Here is a 23,540-nt window from a genome sequence, read left to right as displayed (position 1 = left end):
ATCCAAAGGTAAAGCTTTGTGAACCTTCCTCATCTGTTTTTCTGAAACTCCCACTCCACCTTCCCTTCAGCTGCCCTTCATTCCCTGATCATATTCACACCCTGCATTCCCTCATGCACACCATTTATTCAGGCCTGTTTCCCATGAATCTTTATTCCATGTACTTATGTCCCACTTTTCAGACACAAGCAAGCAGCATGTTCTCTGGATCCACAACAGCTCACATGGAGTTTTATATATCTTGTCCTATTAGAACAAGCCATATATTTTGTAGTTTAGTAGAATCATGTGGGAGAATCAGAAGGGTCACATCTCCCTCTGTTTTTTCAGAGAAGAAAATGAATGTGGTATAGTTCATATTGATGCCGAGTACATAATCATATTTTCCTCCTACTTAGGAAACCTTAGCCTCAGAATTTTATGGTAGATGAGCAGATGCATTACATGGGATGTTTTCCAGATTCCTTTTTATAAATCTGAGTCATTCCGTGTTTGCCATGCAAAGTCCTTTACTCTATAAGACTTTCCCTAGACCATTTGAATATTCACCTGAAAACAAGCTGAACAAAATACTAGACTGAACAGCAAATTTTTTTAGTCATTCAAGTTAACAAAGTGACACGGGTGTCAAAAGTAAAAATTCTAAAAGTACGGTCTGTATTTGCACCTGGTTTGAGAAAAGCTTTCTGTTTTTCTTCATGGATCATGCACAGCCCTGACCTATATAATGGCACTGGATGGACCAGGCCTGATGATTTGAAGGGTTCATAAACTTACTCATTGAAAAAGTGATAAATAAAGTCGAGCTAGTGGAGAGTTTCAGAGCATAGCTAATTGGACAAAATGTCAGTATCACTACAACTTTTCTGCAGCATTTTGTATTTGCTCTGTTGAGCAAATACATCCTCCATTCAGAAGGATGAATTTTGTGGATCTCTTTCTCTAACACTGCCTGCTGTGCAATAAGGCATCACTGGGTGTTGGTCAGCTATGCAGCATTAGCCCACAGGTCCCCATCTTTGAGGAGGTGTGGTGCAAGCAATATCAGCAGGTTTAGTTTACTGAATCTTTAATGCTTACTACAGTTTGCCATGCACTACCTTCACTTGTATGATGATTTCAGTGATGGTCATCTCATATTCCATTAATTCTCTGAACATTTCAGTTAATTTCTGTCTAGTGAAAACTATCTGGTCTGTGAACTTTAGAGAAAGAACTCTAGAACATTCTGTAAGAATATGTTTTTGGTGAACTGTGTGTATATAAATTTTGGGAACACAAAATTATTCAGAATGGTACATGGTTTAAAACAGCGTGTTAAGCATCTCTCAAGAAGACTTAAGAAATCAAAAGTTTTACTCCTATGTTCATATATTTATAAAACTCTTCTTTCACATCTGTTTTGTATTTTTGTATTTTCCCAGCACTTTCTAAGCTACGATTCCAATTGTGGTTTTATTAAATGAGCTAGAAATAGATTGCCCTCGGTGCAGGTGAAAGCAACATCTGGCTTGCTAATGTTATGATTGTCAGAGAATAAGGACAACTTTTCTCTCTGATGTAATTTTATGCCTCGTGTCTTCCTAAAATGAAGAAAAAGAAAAAAAAAAGGTATTTTCTTCGGGGCGCTTTGTCTATGAAAGGAATTTATGAGGATATACCCTCATGGAAATTATTTTTGAGTACCTTCTTAAATGCTAACAACCAAAACATACAAACTTGAGTCATAGGAAAGAAAACCCAATTTCTAAACAAATGGATAATATTTCATTCATGCTATTTGAATGCTTTTGTTAAATGAAAGATTGAAAGAGGTATTTTTAAAAAGAAGACTTGACAATGCTCCTACTTACATGGTGTAAGTTAAGTTCCTAATAAGCCTTTCTGTCTGCATCTGTGACTATTACTGGAAGGTAGCAGCAGGGATGTTTTGGAGCAGAATCTTGCTGCTCTGCCTGGTAAAACCCATTACAGCCTTGCTCATTGCTAGACCTCAGTCTGACTCACAAAGAGCATCAATGGTGGAGCCACACAGAGAAATCTCATTCTTACTTTCTGAAGATTTATCTTCTTTAGTGTTTGATTTTATTCTGATTGATATCTGTCACATCTGGTGAGGAGAAAGGTTACTTGTTCTTCTAGAGAATGCCTTTCTGCAATGCACCTTCTCTTGGGGCACAAAACAATCTCTATGGCAGAAATACAGGCCTGGAGAATAAGACCCAGGTGTCTGAGGGATGATAAACCTTGGAGTTAGGCAGTTCTAGATTCCTGGCTCTGCAGCAGCCCACTCTGTGAGCTTTCACTTATTTCCCAGCCCAGATGTAAGATGGAAATTATATCCTAGAAATAATATGCTTTTTCATTGCCTACCTGTTAATTTATATTCTTTTAATAAACTATGTTATTCCTATAGTGAACTTCTCTGAGAATTGTCATGACACCCTTTTCCCCTTAGTTAGAAAACTTTATTTAATTCAGTAGTATATTAGATTGTTAAGTTTGAAGTTTAGTGGCTGTTTTCCTTAGGAAATTTTTGACTTATATGTTGCAAACTTGTCTGGGTGAGCAAAAGGCTTTTTTCTCAAGTTCCTTGGGAGAATGGTTTCTCCTATATGCATCCTGGTTGAAAATTCCTTCTCTATTTCATTACTGAAAGACCGTTATCAGCTCTTCTTTTCCACTCATGATATAAAAGCATGTTGGGGAAAGTTAATTAACAGTCTGTTCTTTTCCATATTTAAAGGTTTTTTAAAATCTGTTTAGTTCCTGGGAAAAGTCTGTATTAGAATATTACATGGAAAAGCCACTTGCAGATAATACTTCTGAGGTAAAAGACATAATAAAGGAGCCAGTGACTTTCTGTCTTTTTTGCTTGGGATGTATACTAGGCATTTTCATGGTGATTAGTGTTTTATAAATGCCAGAGATAAATGGCCACAAGAAACTGCTGTAAACAGCAATAAGTATTGAAATAAAGGCTTAAACAATCTTCCCAGCTTCCCCTTGTGATTCTGAGAAACTGCAACTTATGTACCTGCCTGACCAAGCTAAAAAGCTCGTGTATAGGGCTTATGTTATTTTCTAACCACCTGACACTTCTATATTTGCTTTTAATTTAAAAATATATATCACCATTCAGTGGCTCAAATTATATCAATACATTTGTTATAATGTTGGCAGCATTCGTTATGAAAATGTACTCACCATTTGTGGGAAAAAGTCATAATAAGCCCACAGGTAATGGAAATGGTGAATGACACCTGCCAGTCACTGGAGCCCTGCCTGAAATGCAGAGTCTGTCTCAGATCAAGTCACTGGAGTGGCAGCACGTGTTGTGTCAGCTGGCAGGTCACCACTGAGAATAAAGTTGGGATGATGACATTGCTGGCACCCCTCGAGTGAGAAAAAGTCTGTTTTAATTATGAGCCCCAAACTCTAGAAAAATTGACTAAATCCCAGACTGTATCTCATACCTGGGCACTTTTTGTATTTGTACTGGAAGTCTGTGTAACTTGGGGAAGGAAGGGGGTGCTGTAGATGCCAGCCTGGCTTGAAGCATCTTCTTTCCTAAAGAGGTGTAAATAGAATCGATCTCAATTTACTGCTGTGGAAGTGCAACAATGCACAAATTGCATTTGTTACAATAAATACACAGTTCAGGGGTGAGGCTTTTCAAGAGTATCGTTTCTCATCAGAGAGAATAGCTAAGTTCACTCATAGTTGAAAACAGTTACTTTGAGTTCCAGTCAAATCAAGAATTGTGAAGTCAGTGATTAAAGTTTGTCTCGTATCTTTTTAATTCCACAGTGGTTTCCTATTTGCCGGGGTCAAGCATGTGATTCCTATTTATTTCCCCTGTAATGACAATTTGGTATGAAAATTCTGAAATAAGTGTCTTTGTAAGACCAGAGTTTCCAGGACAGAATCAACTCTTGGAGCCTGTTCTCACCATGGTGAGTGGGAACACTTTGCCAACTATATCAACATCTTATAAATGACAGAAACATTTGTGACTTTGGGGTTCCCAGGTTCTGAACTCTTATTTCACCTTGCCCAAAGCAGCAATAGTAATGTGAATATTTTACCTATTTCATCTTTTTTTTTTTTTCTCTGCCATGTTTAATTTTATTCCTTTTATTGTGGATACCATAGGATTACCATTGTGTTCCAAATGTCATGTTTCTATATGGTTTAATCTCTCTGGTGGTTACTGGATTTGAATGCCTGTAACAAACCAATTGCTCTTAGCATTCTCCCTCATTATTAAATGTTTGATATGATCACTTAAAACCTTGTAAGCTTAAGGTTTTGAGGCAACAGTAACGAAAATAAAAATTACCTCATCTCTTTTGATTCCTTTGAGCTCTGCATTAATTCATACAGTGGATTTTTACACGAAAGTTTTCTTAAGATATGACAAGTGATTATTTCTTTAAGTATGTACTCTATCCATTATTAAATTGATTATTCAAATCTCATTTAAAACAAGAGGCCAGATGGCAATATTCCAGTATTTGTTGCTACTAGCAACCACAAACCCCAAACTGAATGATTTTCCATTTTTCACTGTGGATGAAGGGACCTCTTCATTTTACATGCAATAAAAAGAAGCTACAGCTCACCAATTACGAAACCAGATTGTTACACTAATACTTTATAAAAATCATTCACTGACATTCTGTTACACTTGTTGATGACCTCCTGAAGTATGTGATCTATTTCTAGGTTTGTTAACTTTGTTACCAATTATAATTTTTAGTTAGAATATTATTGTCATGAAAGGAAGACTTTTTTTTTTTTTTGTTATATCTTGCTCGGATTATGAGACTCTAATTAATGAGATTATGAGTATTCTAAAAAAAGTATAACAAAAGAATAAAATTTTAAAAAGACTCAGAACGTATTTTACCTGGTGGCTGATACATGAGATTCAAGTAAAAGACACATATATTAAGAGTAAACTTTAAAGGGATATAAAAATGTCCTCCAAAAACTAACTGGGGAATGAGTCACAAATGTCTCTTCTGAAGTATCTGTGATTTAAAAAATAGGGACTGAACCAATACCTAGAACTTAATTGGTGTCTCACTTCTTAGCCTTTGGGAGTCCCACAGCTGACCATTTTGGCTAATTACCCCAAAAATGACGCTGAGCCTGAGACCATCTAAGTCTCCTCCTTGGTGGTGACTGCTGTGTATTGGTAAAAAGTGATGTCAGTCCATCTCGTTAATTGGTGTCAGAGAAGTGATAATAACAATTATAAGGGCAAATATGTAGAAGTAACTCTTTAATTTTCATATATAAGGGGCTATTTTGCATGCAGCTAATTTCTTCATATATGCACTTATAAGTGTCTAAACAGGTGTGTTTCCTGACTATGTGTATGTTTGTCCCTGCAGATATGGAAGCTGGGGTAAGGATTTTTAAAGATACTTGATTGAAACCCTGTTTTGGCCATAGTATTAAATAGTCTTGAGCTGCATTTATTTTGTTACTTCTTGTTTGTTCTTGACTCCCTGTGAAATCAGTAGTAAAATTCCCACTAACTGTGGCACAAACCACTGGCCCAGTTTTCCTTGGTGGCTTTTTAGGCAATAAAATTTCTGGTCAATGGCCTGCATTTCTGTGTGACTGTAAACTTACTATATGATCTATACAAGTACTAGATACACTACATACAGACTATATTTAATATTAGTTAATAAATGTAACTTGAATTTTTGCTCACTCTGTGTAGGAGATGAAAAAATGGGTCCCAAATGGCAGATGTTACTCAGATTGCCTAATGTGCTGTCAGGAAGATCTAAGAGGTTGTAGTAGAGAGTTTAGCACAAGAAAGGAGGTAGGATAGGCAAATATGAAAGTACCCTTTTGTTATTTATTCAGTTTAGCAAGAGATTTTTGTAAGTTTTAATAACTTTTGAAAAAAATGCTTGGTTAATAGTAAACATGCTCAGCCCCATAATGCAGAGCCTATTTACACTCTGGTAATTTCAAGAAACAAATATTAGCTTATAAATGCTGTGATGTATGTGCTAGCATACATGTTAAGTTTCTAATCAAACATTGCAAAAATTCATTAATCAGTATTTCATAGTTCATTACAGTCTGACTAATTTTGAAATCCTTCATGTAAATTGATTAAATGTCTTCAGTATTCAGATAAATGGGCTTTTGTTTTAAGCAACCTTTACTGTGAAGTCCATATTTCTCCAGGATTGAGTTCTGGTAACATTTGACTGTCATGTCTGACATACTAGCCAGTTGCCATTTCACCCCTTCTTCTTCCCCTCCTCTCTGTTCCAAATATCTCATTGACCAATTGTGAGAAAAATATTCTTAAATCTTCTCTAGACATAGTAGGTCATGGTTGGAAAGTGCTCCATCATCTGCTGTCATCAGTCACCAAAGCCTTTTTTTTTTTTTCCTAATAATGCAGCTCTTGCCTGTGTTTGAGGGAACTATTCTGCAGTATAAATAGCAGATATGAACACCTTGGGATGGTTTTGCACGAGAGAGTGCATGTGGAAAATACTCTGTGGAGTAAAAGCTTGGCTGTTGCACTCAAATCTGTGTGCACAATCAATTAACCAGGGGAATCCTGCCCTCCCTGTATCCACAGCCTCGGGCAGCTCCAGCAGCCTCTGCCAAATTCCAGTGCCCAGCTCAGTTCCCTCCAAGGCTGAGCTCCCTGAAATGAGAGGAAAGGCTCTGCTTTCCACTGAGGACTGAGTTAGGACACAGATTTGACAGTTTTGCGTAAGACTGTGATGGGAGATAAATGGATTTTGATCAGAGAGAGACCACATTCCTTCTTGTGTAAACATACAGCAGCTCGTCTATGTGGCAAACACAGACAAGAGTCTCATATAGTCTCCTGCAGAACAAATTCTTAGTGCTGGCCAAAGTAATGGCAATATTCTTGTTTGCTTTACTGGACAACGTAAAATTTTCTACTGTGAATTTCTACTATGACTTTTTCACTGGCTTTTTAAAAGTGTTCATCACAGTTATGTTATTTCATACAGTGTGAATGTGAGGGCCTGAGGTATTAAGTTCTCAAGCTAAAATCTGGCTGCAGAAGTTTGTTGGGCATTCAGCTAACCATTGGGGAGTCTTCTGTGTATCCAGAAAAAGGCTTTATTCTATATGTCTCCTCTTGGGAAAGTATTTTAAAACCTAGTATACTCTTTATATTCTGATGATCTCGTCTATGCTGAGTCTATAGCCTGCCTTTTGCACAAACTCCACAGGTGCCAGTCAGGAGCCTCTGCTCTTCCTTGGATACTGCCCTGTTATGATCTGCTTGTTCACTCTGAGTGCTTTCTCTGATGCTGTTGAAAGGAGATTTTGGTCTGCATTTTCCTCTCCTCCCAGATTGGTAAATTAACTAGATAATCTCGAGATTACGTAAATTATTTTCCTTAATTTTACTGGCAATGCTACCCTTTTCACCCCTTAAGAAGTTGTTTCTGGAGTACAAGTTTCTTCTTACCTATGTCCTTCTGCAGAACTGTGACCTTTCTGCGTGTTGTATCTTCAGTGAACAAGGGAAATGGCTTTGCTGTTTGTTCCCTGGTGGCTCTGAGATCCATGCAATCCATAAAATGCAATTGCAGCAGCATGGTCCTCAGGAAAGACAGGGCTGCATCTGCCCTAACTAATGCTTTATTTATTATTTTTTTATGAGCAGTCCAGTAGCTGTTACCACAACAGTATCTACAGGAATAAGAGGCAAAGCCAGTTTTCACTGAAGACAACTGCTCTGCTCTCGAAGAAAGTGTGTGCTGTTTTGATTTGATATTTAAAAAGTAATTTGAGGATTCTGGAAGGTGTAGAATGATGCAAAAAGGCTCATGGGTAGAGAAAACTGAACCCCAAGAAAAATCTAGGAGACAGTCATACATGATAGTTGTTACTTTTTTTTTTTTCTTTCATCATTTAGGAGTTGCTTTGCAAGCCACAGCATCCGGTGGTGAAGCAGTACTCTGACTAGAGGTGTTTCTTTAAAAACTGGCCATGGCCAAATATCCCAGAGAGCTGTGTCAGATCAGTGTTGTTGTTTTCAAATATTTGTGTGTATTTAGTCTTACATGTTGTGTCTTACAGGTTGTAGTGGATTGTGCAATGTGTATAAGTAGAATATACCATAATTAATCATTTTAGAGACCTTTTAATGAAAAATTTGAACTTCTTCCTGGGAAGTTCTTGTATCTTCCACATTAGTTGGCACATTCCCTCAAATCACTGTTTTGTTTAGGTCCTTGGCCTTCTTAGTCCTTTTGAAACACTGGCCCACCAAGGAAAGTATTTTGGCAATGTGCTCCATTTCTGGCTTATCTTAAATTCTTTCCTTGTTTTAATACTTCCCAGATTTTGCCAATATATTTGAAGACTTTCAGTTTTGAGATATATTTGTGAGCATTTTTGGGTTTTAAAGCAATGACTTGTTAATTTGACTCAAACTGTGAGGCTGTAGGTCACTAATTAACACTGTGAAACCTATCGAGTTGCCTTCAGCACTTCCAAGTATTGTTTAACAGAGCCTTTCTGAGATAAAATGGATGTTGAGTTCTTATTCAGTTGAACAGTCTTGGTTGTTTCTTGGGACTTCTGCTGTAGGAACCATAGAATAAAGCCTAGTCAATATAAGCCAAAGTGTTGATGAAGGAGTTTTGTATCTGTTTTGCTCCTAATCACTATTAGGATTCAACTTAAGGGATCTGCAATGAGTTCAAAGGGGATTTATGATAAGCTTTGACCAAGCTATTAAAATGAGACTTTCAAAGGGATTGGGTACTTAATTGAAATCCCTTGGAGTATATGAACTCAGATATTGTCTCTTGCTGGAATTTGGAGCTGTCAGAAAGTTCATTGGCATTTTGACGCACTTGACCATCATTTGCAGGGACAGAAAGGCATTCTTCTTTTTTTCAGACTTCCTCTGTGGACTGTTTGATGTTAATAGCGAAATTTCATGTTTCCTGTCGTGTCAGTTTAGAGAAGAAAAAAAAAAAGGGAAAAACTGGAAAATGACTGTTTCCGTAAATTGTTTTACACTTAACAGATTCCAAATTACATTTATTTCTGCAATGTTATTCCTAGGAAGCAGTTATTTAGCAAATTAATAAATCTTTCAGAAATTAGTTAAATATGATACTTGTATGCCAATCTCTGTGGTTTGTTAAGAAAATTCTCCTTTAAGGTTTGCAAACCTTATTTCCAGTGGTAGTACATTTTTTTTTATCTTTAAGCAGCAGCCTGATCAGTAACTGTGCAATAGTATGAGTTCCAGCTTCATTTCCTTTAGTAATTTCATAGCAGATGCCTTCAGTAAAGATATTGTACTTAAAGGATAAGGTGAGCAGAAGACAGAGAATACACCTTCTAGTTACCTGGGAGAGATACCAACATGTGAAAGAGGGAAAAAATATTGAAGCAATATGTACTTTTACCTAGCTTTTATGAACATGAAATTTTGAAACAATTTATCCCTCACTTCAGTAATATTTGTGTCTTTCATAAATCATATTTACATATATTTTATGGAAAAATAGCTCCCCTTACTGCTTCTGTAATAAAAGAGTCTTTGCAAATCTGCTCCCTAATAAATTAAAAGTAGCTGGCCACATCTTTTTTGAAAGTCATAAAGGGGAATTAAGTGCCCAACTCCCATTAACTTTTGATGATGCCTGAGAAAATCTGCCAGAAGATTTCTCACAAATGACTCCAAAACTAGTGGTTGAGAGTTTGTTTTGATTTTAGGGACGAGAAATTTGCTATGCTATACTCTGCTTTTTGTCTTGGAGAGGGTCATTGTTTGGTAATGTGCCCATACCTGACACTATGGTGTTTTTTAATGTTGTATTTCAAAACCTGAGGGTGCTTTCCCTTTAGCAGTGCTGGCTTTGCCCTTGGAGGTGGCTGGATGAGAGCAGAGATATGTAACTTCCTGCTTGTCCCTTCACATTCTGTGTGCCTTTGGCAGAGTCTCTCCCTTCTCGGTGCCAACTTCCTTCTCCTCCCTACAGATGAGAAGATATATGCACTGGGATTTATTTGGGTGAGTGTTTGGGCAGTATTTCCTCAATGGAACACTGATCTGGAGTTCTGTAAGTAGATAGTAGCAAAACGGGCTCTGAAAAGCATTAAAGGTACAAGTGAGAGTATAGGAATGTCTTCAGTTTACATTTTCCTATTGTTTTGTTCCAAAAATTGTTTGCCATGTAGCCTTCTTGTTTTTTTGGTGCACTGTACCATGTCCCCATGTGGCATTTATATGCAGCAGAAGGAAACAAAATGAGATAATATAACATGGAAGAGAAAACTCTTAGACCATTGCTGTGTAGGGGTCTTGGGAGCAGCCCAGAGCTAAATGAAGCCATGTTCTCCTTATAATCAAGTCAAACCTGTGGTAAAAAAGCTTTACTGGAAAACTTATTTAGCCATAAGAAAGATGAAATTTTTCTTTCATAAGAGGACATGGAGATGGACTGTTTTCAGAAAAGACATGAAATGGGGCAGGGGAAGAAATATACATTACCCCAAAATTAGTGATTTTATTTTCTTTAACTGTAAATATGCTTGTTTCAGGTTACAATGTGGTTTTATTATTACTTACTAATGTGTTTTCTAATTCCTTTTAGCCACATATTCCATGGGTCAACCTCTCCTATCACAGTGAGATAAAGAAATCACTCTTGGGGAAAGGAAAGGAGCAGGTCTGGGCAACAGTGAAGCTTAAAAGTGATCTAACATCAATTCCCAGTTTCTTATCTGGCTTGTAGCAGAGCCAGGCAGTGTTATCAAAAACAAAAGGGGAGTGGTTTTGGACAAGTCTATAGTAGAAGGTGGCACTCTGGTTTTTCACAGGTATCTAAAACTGGAAAGACCATCACAGCTAAAAATGTTCAGGAGAGTTAATTGTTTGGCTTTAGGAAATAAAGCAAAAGCCATAAAAATCACCAATGTTTTTTTTCTTCTCCTCAGCTGATGAAATTTCTGCCCCACAGTCCATTGTTTGCCTTACTTTCTTCTGGTGTTTGTTTTGTAGGTATATTGCAGAGAAAGGATGGAAAATCCTTTTTTTTACAGACCCTCATGCCCTGGACTAGATATAACTAAACCTGACTCCACAAACTCAGAGAGGTTTTCAGGATTTTCACAGCTCTCCTTACATCAGCTGAATCCTTTACCCTTGGTGGTGGGAGCAGCTGCTGGAAATGTGGCCCCAGTAGAAATAAGATTACTGTAGTTCTGAAGTCAGTGAACTAAAAATGAGCAATCATGGCCTAAACCAGTCCACAGACACGGGGAGTAAAGTATTCCAAATGGTTTAATTAAGTCTTTGTGCAGCAGAATCATTGATCCACAAATGAGTGTCTAAAAAGGGGTTATTTGGTGGAAAAGCATTTTTTCCTGGATTAAAGGAACATAGTCTTAAGGACATAGTCTTAAGCTGCACCAGGGGAGGTTTAGGTTGGACATTGGGAAGAATTTCTTCACTTAAAGGTTGATCAGACATTGGAATGGGCTGCTCAGAGAGGTGGTGGAGTCACCGTCCCTGGAGGTGTTTAAGGAGAGACTGGATGTGTCACTCAGTGCCACGGTCTAGTTGACATGGTGGTGTCCAGCATTAGGTTGGACTTGATGATCTCAGAGGTCTTTCCAGCCTAGTGATTCTGTAAAAATTATGAAGTAAAGTAAAATGAAATTTAAAAAAATGGAGATTTGCCTATAATTAAGATTTCTTAATTTATAATGTTTTTTTTTCCTCTTCTCATCAGACCTTAAACTTGTTAAACTGAAAATCAGAGAAAACCACTTAAATCTTTCCTAAGTGCAGTATCCATTAGTTTGATTTGAATTAATTTGCTTTAGAAATTTGAGCAAACTTCAGATAATTTGCCAAATAAAATAAAGAGAAACTTTGTGGTTTAATGGTGTTTTTTGTTCTCATTTACACTGACAAATTTGAACTGGATTAGGTAGGAAGATCTACATATTTAACAAAACATTTCACAAAAAATTAGAGAAAGTGACTTTTTATTGAAACTAAAACATAGTTTCTGAAAATATTTTTGATACTGCAATAAGAATTATTTTTAAAGGATTTGCTAGATTTTGAATCTAAGCAGCTAACATTAGACAGGGGGTAGCTATGTAAATCCAACTTGAGTTGCCATTATTACCCATTAATCTTAAAATAGATGAATCCATAGACACTGGAATCATACACTGATAATTTAATATAAATGTATTAGACTTGCTAATAATATTCTGCCAAGGACTGTTTTAAGCATCTGAAAAAAACCCCCACAGACTAATTCATAGTAATAAAATAATTTTAGACAGCATCTCAGTTTGGGGAAATATGTTTTATGTTACAGATTTTCAAAAGATAAAAATATTTTAAAATGTTCTCCTTATGCTTCTATTGTATTTTTACTTTATTGCTGGTGATTTCTACTTTTGACTAGCTAATGGGAATGTATTTTTTCTCTGTATTGCTATTACCTCTTCCTGCTACTTTCCAGGTCACTAATTTTTCTGCTTAGAGTTCATTCTGCTTAGACCGATATGCTGTCTTTTTTAATGAGGTTATTTCTGGGTTATTAGCCTTCCTGTTATATGATACCTTATGTGAAAGATCTAATTGATGTAAATCAAACATAGCTTGCAGAAGAAAATCAAAATGATCTCTTAGATATTTTGTAGGTTCATGTGTGTCTCAGAAATTTTGTATTTAAAGCTACTTTTTAGACAAGAGGGTTATATGTGGCTAATAACACAAATAAATCTTTTTTTATTCATACATTAACAGGTTCAAAGAAGTGGAAATTGAAGAAATGCATTGGCATTTTGGTTTGCTGAATAAGCTTTAGATGGAAATTACTCTGAAAAGTATTTAGTGGGAGGGGTTTAATTGTACAGTTCAATAACCTCAGTAACATTTTTTTATTAAAGCATTCTTACATAAGCCGTTAAGCTTTAGGTTAATTTTTACTGTTATTTTCTGGTCATATTTAATAACAGAGTTTGGAAATACAACTAAGACTGTGCTATACCTTGTTAACATTTTTAAATGGATTACATGCATGCTGTCTTTTTAGAATTATTTTTGCTGCATATTTTGCGGTCAAAAGGATTGTGTTGTAATGTTACACATATTAAAAGCCCGTTGTTTTCCAGTCGTTTTGCTTGTGGCAATCTGTAGTGTCAAAGGGAAATGTGTGTCTTTTGTATAGACATTATAGTTATATAGGAAAGTAACATGGGATTTATCCTTTTTCACATTGACTTTCCCTTCCTTTGCATTCTGCTATTTTTCACCTCAGCTGAAACATCCTAGTTTAAAGATACGGGAGTGACCTTTCTGTATATAGAATTTTATATTCTTCTATACTACCTGTGCATGTTTTACATAGTATACACACAAAAGGCATGTTGTATCTTGAGAAAATACCTGGCACAATACACCCCAGTTTACATAGCTGTGAATATTTAGATCTGTATTGCATTGGAATTTAAAGGTTTTTCTGGCCAGCTGTCAAGTTTTTGTTTTGGTTTGTTGGTTGAGGTTTTGTTTTTTTTTTTTTTTTCTACTTTTCCTGTAGTTTAGAGTTGGATTATACAGCAGTTTCAACCTCTGCTGCTACACCTTAGTTCTATTTAATACATGTACAAATTTGTTTTTCATGCAGAAAACTGGGACAAAATCCTATTTTGATCAGCTTTACAGACCTCTAATGAGAGACAGTCTCTAATAAAAAAAAGCCTTTCAAGCTAATAGGATACATTTTGTTTTGCTTTTGCTCAGAGCTAGTGAGCTCTCCATTAGTATTCCTGAATCCTTTGAATTATTTTTTTTCCCAAGAACTTTGTTTTGAGGAATGAAAACATAATAAAATGTTGGAATATTTGCTAAACCTTATGCTGATGTTCTGAGCATGCTTAGAGTCAGTGAAGTATTTTATGAGAACCTGAGTGGTGTGTTCTAGAAGCTAATTAAACTTCTTTGTCTATAGACTATGTGTTTTCAAACAAAACTTCTTGGTGAATTTTTGATAAATATTAGATCGTGTGAGAAATTATAGTGAATAAAAATATACATCACAGGAAATAACATCAGTCTAAGCAACAATTTAATATTTATTTTCTTCTTGCCAGTGAATACAGAAGAAATCACAACAGTTCAAGTAAAGACATTTACCTGATGAAGGTGAGTTAAATGAAAGAAAGGTGATGATAATGTCAGCTAATTTCTAAGAAGTTGGAGTTTTGTGGTTGCCAGAGCCAGACGTGCTTTGGCAAGTAGGATTAGGTGTGTCAGGTTCTAATACAGTGGCTTCTAGCCCACCATTTGGACATTACAGGTTTAAATTACTGGCATTACTTTCTCTGACATAGTTTTCCCAAGAGTCACAGCATGATTCATGAAATTTCAAAAGATTGAGATTATTATTGTTTAACTTGAACTAAGGACCTCAAAGAACATTAAAAAAGATCTAGGCAAACTGTGTTTAAGAATAAACTGAGATATTACAGTTTATTTTCTTGAAGCATGTAGACTGGGGGGAAAAGGAAAAAAAAAAAAAGAAAAAATGGTGCCACCTAGAAGTATCTGGAATTCTCTCCACAATATGAAGTTAATCCAGATTAATATCTGTTTCTTTACAGGTACATCTGATATTGAAAGGATTTTGACAGTGCTATTGTCTGCATAGCAGACAGGTGTATTTGTATTTATAAAGCTACAGAAAAATTCCTCCACTGGGAATCAACTGGTGGGTTTTCTTGTTCTTGTTGTATTTATGTTTGTATTTAAGTGATAAGCACAGCAGTTAAATTGCATTCTTCTATAAAGTTTGGCTTGCTTGCACACATCTAAATGCAGTCACAGAACTACTGAATGTTGTTAAGGTCCCTTCATTGCTTGGTGACAGAAGACAGCCACAGTGAGACTTCCAAAGCATGTTCCCATCACTTTCCTGTCACAAAGCAGAGGGGTGGCAGACTGTCCCCCAAACTGGCCTGTTGGCCTTGAAACAAATGCATCTGAATCCATCCACAAAATGCCTGGTGTGGGGAAAAAAGGTCTGAAGGGACACGTATTAGTAGCTTGTTTGGCAAAAGTTTAACTGAGAACAAATGATGACGTTTTAAGTGCTTTCAATTTGTATTTGTTTTACTTACCAGTGGTATTAAATGAATAGTTTACATTTTGCTGATATTAGGGTTTGGACAGTATTAACATTTGGGTCAAACAACATAGATTTATGCACAACACACGGGGAAAAATGGTGATGTGTGACTTTGTTCTTTCCTTTCCCCACTTAGGACTCACCGAAACAGTAATGAAAAGGCAAACGTGTGATTGTTTTTTCCTTCTGTAATAATTCTTATTTCAATTCCTTGGATGTTTCATTACCTTCAGTATTGAAGAGCCAGCTTGTTCTTAACTCAGTGTCTGCCTTTGCAGGACCTAAGCCCTTTTCACGTGCTGGAAGTTATGGCCAGTAACCATCAGTAACACTCACTCCGCTGTAGGGAGGAGCTGCACGGCTGGACCCTGCTGCTGTTTCCCTCTTGCAGCTCAGAGCAGCCAAACAGTATCCAGCCAGGAGAGATGCCATAAAGATATGCAGGTTTGGCCCTCTGCCATACATGAAAGAGCATCCAGGCAAAGCAGTTGTCTCCCACTCTCTGTACTTCCTCTCTTGCCCTGGGCTTACAGGAGACCGCTGTTGTTTCTGGTTTGGAGTGATACAGAGATGGTTTTGTGCTAGCACAGGTCTTGCAGGGTGCAGTGGGACTGAGTGTCATATAACCTATGTTGTGTGTTTCCCCAAGATTAAGAATTTAGGCAGTTTGTTACAGCAGAACATATCCTCCCAGGATAGACCTTTTTGTGAAGAGAGCACAGGTACTGGGAGCTCCTCACACTGCGGTGGTGTTAGGAAGTGTGTGCTTTCTCTACATTGTAGATTTTAAGAGGTTGAATTTTCAAAACTCATCATGTAGCAATTTTTTTGCTTTGTTTAAAAAAACACCAAAAAAGCTATTGCCTTTCATTAATATTCTAGTCCTGGATATGTGTAAACACTTTATGGCTCTGAGTTTAAATGAGCAGAGGATTTGGGAAGTTCAGACACGTAGGGTTTCGATCTTAGAATGGGTGTGATGATTCAGAAAATGTCATTCATGTTTTACCTACTGCTAGAAACAGTCTTTGGATGATTTAAGTTTCAAATAAAGTTCTGGACATTTGGAAGGAATTCTCTATTTCAGTCTGCTTCCATTCCTTTCAAGGAAAAAATATTTATCTTCAAATTAAGGATGTAATAGGGAGTGTGCTTACGAGCTCTTTAAAATGGGAAAATATTGGTGCAAATGTCTCATGTCTTCAGAGTTCCATGATGAATCTTTTTTGTTTGGACACAGAGGAAAGGAAGTTGCTTACCAAATTTATGGAAGCACTTTAACATTTGCTTTTTCACGTGTGTGAAATGGCTGGCACTTACACCCAGGTCTATATCATAATCTAATAAACCTTTAATCCAGAAGAGTCTTTAAACCACTCTTTCTGAGTAATTTAAGCTGTTGTATCTGCCTGCCTGTAAAAGATGGATAATATTACCATTCATCTGGGAACTATCTTCATTAATAAATTTGGATGAGATTCCATTCACTCTTTTCATCTGTGCTTGATACAGAATTCTGCAGGTGCAGTCAAAGGTGAAATTGGGAGGGAAGAGGAGGAAAAAAGAATGTCTTACTTCATAGTAGAACATTTTTCCCTTTAGTTTTTACCATTCTGACATATCACTTTGTCTGATTGTTCACTCTTACTACTGAAGCACCAAAACTAGTTTTCAACAGGCTCTGCTGACATTAAATGTGAATGTTCTTTTTCCTGTGTTTATAGCAATTAAATGCAATAGAGATCATCTTGAACCTGCAAATGCAAGCCATGGTTCAGAACTGGGATGTGCAGTTTTACAGTGTCCATCTTACTGTCATTTATGTTTCACAGGTATGTGAAATTCTGTCTCAGTTCTTCTGTAATTTGTGTACAAGAAAAAAAAAAAACAAAACATGGAAAGGCCTCATCTGCCTGTTAGTAATTATAATAATAGAAATCCAAGAAGCCTCATCTGTTGCTCATCTGTTTAAAGCAAGACTCAGTAATCTGGAGCAGTCCTGAAGATCATATACATTTCTTTTTTTGGTTCCCTACTTAGCAGAATTATCAATGCTAAGACCATTTCATTTTCTGGTCTGTGAAATTGTTTAATTTGTGGTTACAGTGCCTTTAATTTCAGGAATGCATGTCCTTCTCCAGTCAGATAGCACCTCAGTGCCAAAGTGGAGCTACTGGAGCCCCCTGACATCGTGCACCGTGCTACAATATGAGTATTGTGCTTGTCCTGGCAATAAGCCCTGTGGGAACCTCGGAGGTAGACAATGCTGTGAGCAATCTGGAATGACTCACAAGTTGGTTGTCAGACTTGTGGGGTGATTTGCCAGCTAGAATTCGGGTTCATGAAGACATCAAGAGAAGTCATTCTTCCCTCATGACATTCTGAATTTCATAAAACCTGTGAGAGCTGAAATGAGAAGGACTTCTGATACTTTCCAAGCTTTGTTTAAATAACCCAAAGGTGAATTGGTCAGTGGCACCTCAAAGATGGGGCAGTGGTGGTTGAAGAAACCTTGCTTTTCATAAGGAGAGAGGTTTCTTCCTTAGTTTAGGAACTAGTGAAATATTTCTAAAACTTTGGAAAGAAATTTCTATTATCCTCATTTCTATCTGATAAAAAAGTGATCGTTGCACCCCTATCCCCACCTTAAATTCTACTGTTTAGAAGGGACAGATGAGCTGTCTGATGAACATATTAAGTCTTTCAGTGCTTCAGAACTTTAGAATCACCATCTTTGGGTTCATCTACAGATGATGAAGACTCAAAATAATTATGAGTGTCGTGTGAAAGCAGATTCTACTTTCATTGAGTTTACAAGTTTAACAATGTGAATATTTTAATTTTTCTCAATATTTTCTACTGCTTTCTATCAAAGATATTGAACGGACCAAATCACACTACATGCACCATGAATGCCAACTAGTTCTTTATCCACCTACCATTGGAACATTATGGGTCAATTTAGCAAGATCGTTAACAGCAACCATTTTTATTCCCCTTGCTCCTATTTCAAATCCCAGAAGATGAATTTCTATGCAGTCAGTTCAACATGTAGATGACCAATTTATGTTGTAATTCCTAAAACAGTGTGTTTAGAATTTATGCTAGCTATGGCTCACCAGTGCTGAGCATTCCCAGATTCCTTTTCTTTACTTGCATGGATTCTGGCTGGAAACAATATTAATTTTGGTTAACCTGTCTTTCTAAGATAATGAATTTGTCTTTGGAGCTTTCAAAAAGATTTTAATTACCAATTATATTTACATCAAAAGGTTACTTGGGATCCTGGGTTTTCTTTCTGTTTTGTACTGTGTGTACACTTTTTCAGAATGCTGCAGTAAATCCACCGTCAGGTAACATGTTCTGCAACTCTCAGAGATATCCTGGGAAAGTCGATTCTACCTACTGTTTTTTCCAGATTAGATTGGTTTATAAATTGGTCTGGAATGTGAATTTCCTTCTCTGGTGTGGTCTTTCGTTAAAAGCTATCTTTACATCATGATAAAACTTTTCTTTAAAAAACAAAATACTTAATTTCATTAATCTGTTTAGCAATACCAATATAATGAGCCATAATATTGATTTTTTTACTTGGAATTTAAAATCTCTATTTCTTTCCACAGAATTAAATGCTTCAAACTGATACTCAACCTCCTTACACTCCCCTCTTTAATTTAGTTGTTATAATTAGGCATTAACTGGTGTCGGTGGTATAGCCAGTTACAAGCCATTCTGTTCTGCTTGTCTTGATTATCACAGTTTGGATGTAAAGTAAATTAGAATGAAAGACTATACAGTCCAATTACAGATAAAAGCAGCAAACTCTACTGCTGTAATTAGATGCCAGTACTATTTTTCTTAGATTTTCTATCTCTGAGGGCATTTCTTGTAGCTACTTTGCTGAAGCTAATGTTTAAAGATTTTATAAATGCTTTGTGTCTTTGTGGAATCATCTCTGCTCCTTAAACTTTAGTGGCATGTTTTGAGGTGCAGGATCTGTGTCTGTATATTCCTTGCCCATGATTTACTTTTGTCTGAAGCTGATGGAATGTGTTATCCATATTATGAGAGTATGATAACTAACATCCCTATGTTCAAACTTTCCATTTGTAGCAGTGAGGAGGTACCTTCTTTTTGCCATAATGCAAAATAATACCATCCATTTCTCCTCTGCCACAGCAGATATGAGTGAGTGTGCTGAGCGTTCTCTTGTCTCCTACCAAAGTGATTTCTTCACCAGAGGACAGTTCTCTTCCCAAGTCTGTTGTAAGTCTCTAGTGTACCTCACTGACAGCTAAACATTTTAAATAGAACCTCCCAAAATTCATTAAAAAGAGTATTTGCTTCAAAGTGTTCTTGGGATAAGGGGGAGACAAAGGCAGTTGACTCAAGAGCATATAAAGTTTCCTGACTCCCAGTCCCATATCCTAAAAACCAGGTCTTATCTTCCACAGGAATCTTTATAAAGTGGCACACAAACATCCATAAAGCAGCAAAAGACAATGTAAGTTGGATTGACTTTGCTGTCTTCTGCGAAAAAAATTTGGGTCCTTTATGAATGGCAATAAAGCTTTAGGTCTGAATTCACTGAAATGGGATGGAACAGACAAGAATCATTTAATCCTCAGCAAGGTCACTGTAAATATGACATTTTTGGTACTTTTACTTGCAGACAGTTGTGCTAAGCCAGTTTGTAAATGCAAGGAATAGTTTATGCCAGAAAAAAAAAAAACAAACCTGCTATATTCATCCTTAAGTCCTTGGGGTAAAAAGGAAACGCATTTCAAATAATTTAGGGAAAGTCTGGTGTTTGCTACAGCTGATCAAAAGCACCAAATGGAATAACTTTTGTATTAAAAAGTTCAAATATACAGTTTTGTTTTGGGAAAGACGTAATTTCAGTTAACATGCTGCTGGAACGCTGCAGCAAAATAATTGGCTTCAACTGTTTTGTTTTGGCAAAGTTGTTTCAAGTCACTCCAGTGCATTCTAAGTATTACAATTAGTATTAAATGTGTTACTCAATATTTCACATGCTACAAAATCTAAACCCATTTGAATCAGAATAACATTGATGAAGAAATAATGTCTTCATATGTTTTTTTTTTTTTAGTGGGATAATATTTTACTAGAGAATAAAAGAATTGTTGTTTTGCAACAATTACAATTCCTTTTTTTTTTAATTGAAATAATTAACAGCCAGTTATTGAACAGTTTTTTTTTCTCTTTGGCAACCAGTGATATGAATTATGTCATGACTATAGAAAGCATTATTCTGTAAATTCATAAAATATCACTTCTACGTGATAAAACTTTCAAATTAGTACAAATTCGTATCAACAACGATAGTGCCAGAAATGAGCTCAGAAAAGCAAAATGAGGAGTGTGTTGCTTGTTGTCTGTGAAATTTGCCTGGCTAGAGTACAGTCAACCTGCTTGGGTGTTAGGTCAGTCTCACAGGCTCTTAGAGGTGACCTAAACCTGTGGAGCAGAGCTGGGCAGAAAGGCTGTACCACCAGTGGCTGAAACGGCAGCTACAACCTTTTCACACCACCAGAATGGCATATTTGAAACATCAAAGAGCTCCACAATGGACTTCACATTGTCTGGAGAACTTGTATCACTATTGAAACAGTAAATCTAAAGAAATTATATATATCATTAAAGACCGTTATTGGGGTAAGGCTGTAGCTGGTAGTAAAAGAGCTTTAAAAAACGTGCTTTTGTTATCAATGTTTGTCTCTTACATGCTGTGTTTGGTTATCATTTTAATGTACTGGTAGAGCAGAAAAGACTCACGTTGCTGTTTCTCCAGGGTAAATTTAATTGGTAATTTAAACAAAAATGATAATTAAAAAAAAAATTAAGAAGTTTCATTTTTCAAAGCAATGTTAAAAGTTCCTGTTTCACAGCAAAGGTATAGGAAATTATATATGTTGATTTAAGGAGATTCAGTTTTACGTGATTAATTTTCCAAACATCATTTAAGGTGTAAGCAAAGCATATATTTTCTTGTGAAACTGAATTGGTCTGACCCCTCGCTAATTTTACCTACAATTAGTTTGGTGTAATTATCACAGCATACAATTTAGTCTGCTTCCACGAAAAATTATTGTTCACGGGGCCATAAAACTCTTTAAAAATTGCCTAATGAACAACTCAGCCATGAGTATGTCTTGGAAGACGAGAATTGTTATTAAATATGTAGAACATGAAGATGCAATGTGTATATACTGTACATTTCAAACTTGGTGTAAAACCAACCCTCCCAGACATTTCGCAGTGTGGAAGAATATCACGAGGTCACAAAATGAAAAGCTGAATCTAAATATATCAGGCTGAAGTAAGATGACACATGCAAGCTAAATCCTGGTGTATCCTGATTTCTGAGGGCTTGCATTTTCCACCTTAGTATGATCTTTGAACTCAGGGTTTTTTTGTTGATGGTTGTTTTTGCTTTAAATAAAAATGATGCCATCATTTATATGTAAGATTTTGGAGTGAATTATATGCTAATAGTTAAGGTAAAATTGATAGGTGTCATTGCTTCCAAAAGCTAAAAGACAGACACCAAGGTCATTTCTTTTTTAAAGTAAAGGGAATTGATGAAAATTCTGCCAGAGTTGAATCACCCAGCAGTCCAGACCTGAGGATCAGTCCATAGTGAGAGTATCCTATGTGGCACCTGTACTTCCACCAGGATTGATCCCCATCTTATTTTGCTGCATAAATCCACAGAATTAGCTTCTGATTTATAATATATATGCTTTGCTCATGAGAGGAAGCAAAACAGATTTTTTTCTGTCATCAATTCTTACAGAGACTGAGGAAATTTTTCCTTTATTTCCTCTGCAGGCAGTTGTAAAGACAAAGATACCAACTGTCATTGAACCTTTTTTCCTTTCTCAGGTTAAAATAAAGAATCAAAAAAAGCATAAAAAGTATTGGAATTTTATAGGTATGGCTAGAGGGACATATCTCCTTCCTGAGCTCTCAGATTTGTCAGAGATGAACCCTTTGCATGACAACTCAAAGGGTACATAGAAATGCTGTTATATATTTCTGCAACCCTTCACTTCCAACACTAGAGTACTGGTATTTTGTTTTTGGCTGTGGAAACCAATGCTGCTCAAGGAGAGTCCCTCCTCAGAACAGGAGCTTTTTGTGGAAGAGAGCTGTAGATAGGTCTGGATTGATTCTCTATGCATAGCATAATTCTATTGGGAAAAAGCCCCCAAACTTGCCAAAGAGTCTCAAGTGAGGTTTCCAATGAGAGAGAAATAGCACCTAAAGCCAGCCTCTGGGGTTTTAGGTAGGGACAGTCAACACGGGGTTTGTGTTATGCATCCAGAATTAGGGGGGAAGGATCATTGCTCTTTTCATTTAGTAAGAGCAACTTGAATCATCTGCATCTTAACCCATGCATTTTCTATAGCATCTATCACCATATCAGCATGATGCTGACTTATGATTTCTCCTCTTTTAAAACCTTTTCCCTTAAACCACTTTTATGTGTTGAAATCCAATCATGATTTCCTACTGCTGCAGCATATTAAGAAACCTGTTTCCATTGCCAGTTCATAGCAGGAAAGATGTAATTGAGCTTCAAAATATTGTTTCTATTCTAAGTTTAGTCAACAGTGTACAAGAAAGTCTTTTGGGTGAGATTTCCAAGATGCACACAATATTAGCCAAAATAGTGTCTCTCATAAAAGTCCCTTTTTCTTTATTGGACAAAAAGGTGAATAATTCATGTTTGGGTTTGGTTTTTTTTAAACCCTACTGTCATTTATTGTAATACTTTGTGGCTTCAGAAGATCTTATTTCACTTGTTGCCATACAGACTCCAGGAAGCATCTTTTGCATGACTCAAGACCTCTTTCCCTAGAAAACTAATGGAGTACCTTTTGGCAACCTTCCAACTAATAGTCTGCTCCAGATGGCATTGCTTACAACTTCTAAGAAGCACGGGAACAGACAGCAACTGCCTTATTCTTTCTGTCAAATAAACAATCCGTGTTTTGGTAGGTTGGGATGTGGTAAAAATAAATCAAGCTTCATGAGCAGCAAGCTGAGCTTATAAGTAGAACTGTCCAACTTTGGAGGTCGAGTTGCCTACTATCAAGTTCAGAAAGGAATTCCAGATAATACCTTGTGGCAAGCCAAATGTTAGGCTCAGTTTCTATCCTGGCTTCTCTGTAAGGAAAAAGGCCACACCCTAAAAACGTGGTGCCTTGTGGTGACAAAACAAGCAGGGTCGGGGCTACTGCTTAAGCAGCTCACAGCTCATCTCTTTTGGCAATTCAGATACTGGAAGACTAAGCATGATAGGTT

General features: G+C 36.6%; 1 long non-coding RNA gene across 1 annotated transcript; it reads left to right on the top strand.

Annotated features, from left to right (window-relative positions):
- Nucleotides 1–13,888: 13,888 nt before the first annotated feature.
- LOC135422194 (uncharacterized) lies at nucleotides 13,889–16,199 on the top strand. The gene is made up of 3 exons (XR_010434367.1): nucleotides 13,889–14,224; nucleotides 14,683–14,789; nucleotides 15,485–16,199. It is a non-coding gene; the product is annotated as an uncharacterized LOC135422194 (long non-coding RNA).
- The last annotated feature ends 7,341 nt before the right edge of the window (nucleotides 16,200–23,540 follow it).

The sequence above is a fragment of the Pseudopipra pipra genome, chromosome 14 (genome assembly GCF_036250125.1).
Source record: "Pseudopipra pipra isolate bDixPip1 chromosome 14, bDixPip1.hap1, whole genome shotgun sequence".
NCBI classification, from domain to species: Eukaryota; Metazoa; Chordata; class Aves; order Passeriformes; family Pipridae; genus Pseudopipra; species Pseudopipra pipra.
The sequence above is the reverse complement of the archived record's forward strand: the minus strand, read 5'-3'. Positions and strand labels throughout refer to the sequence as shown.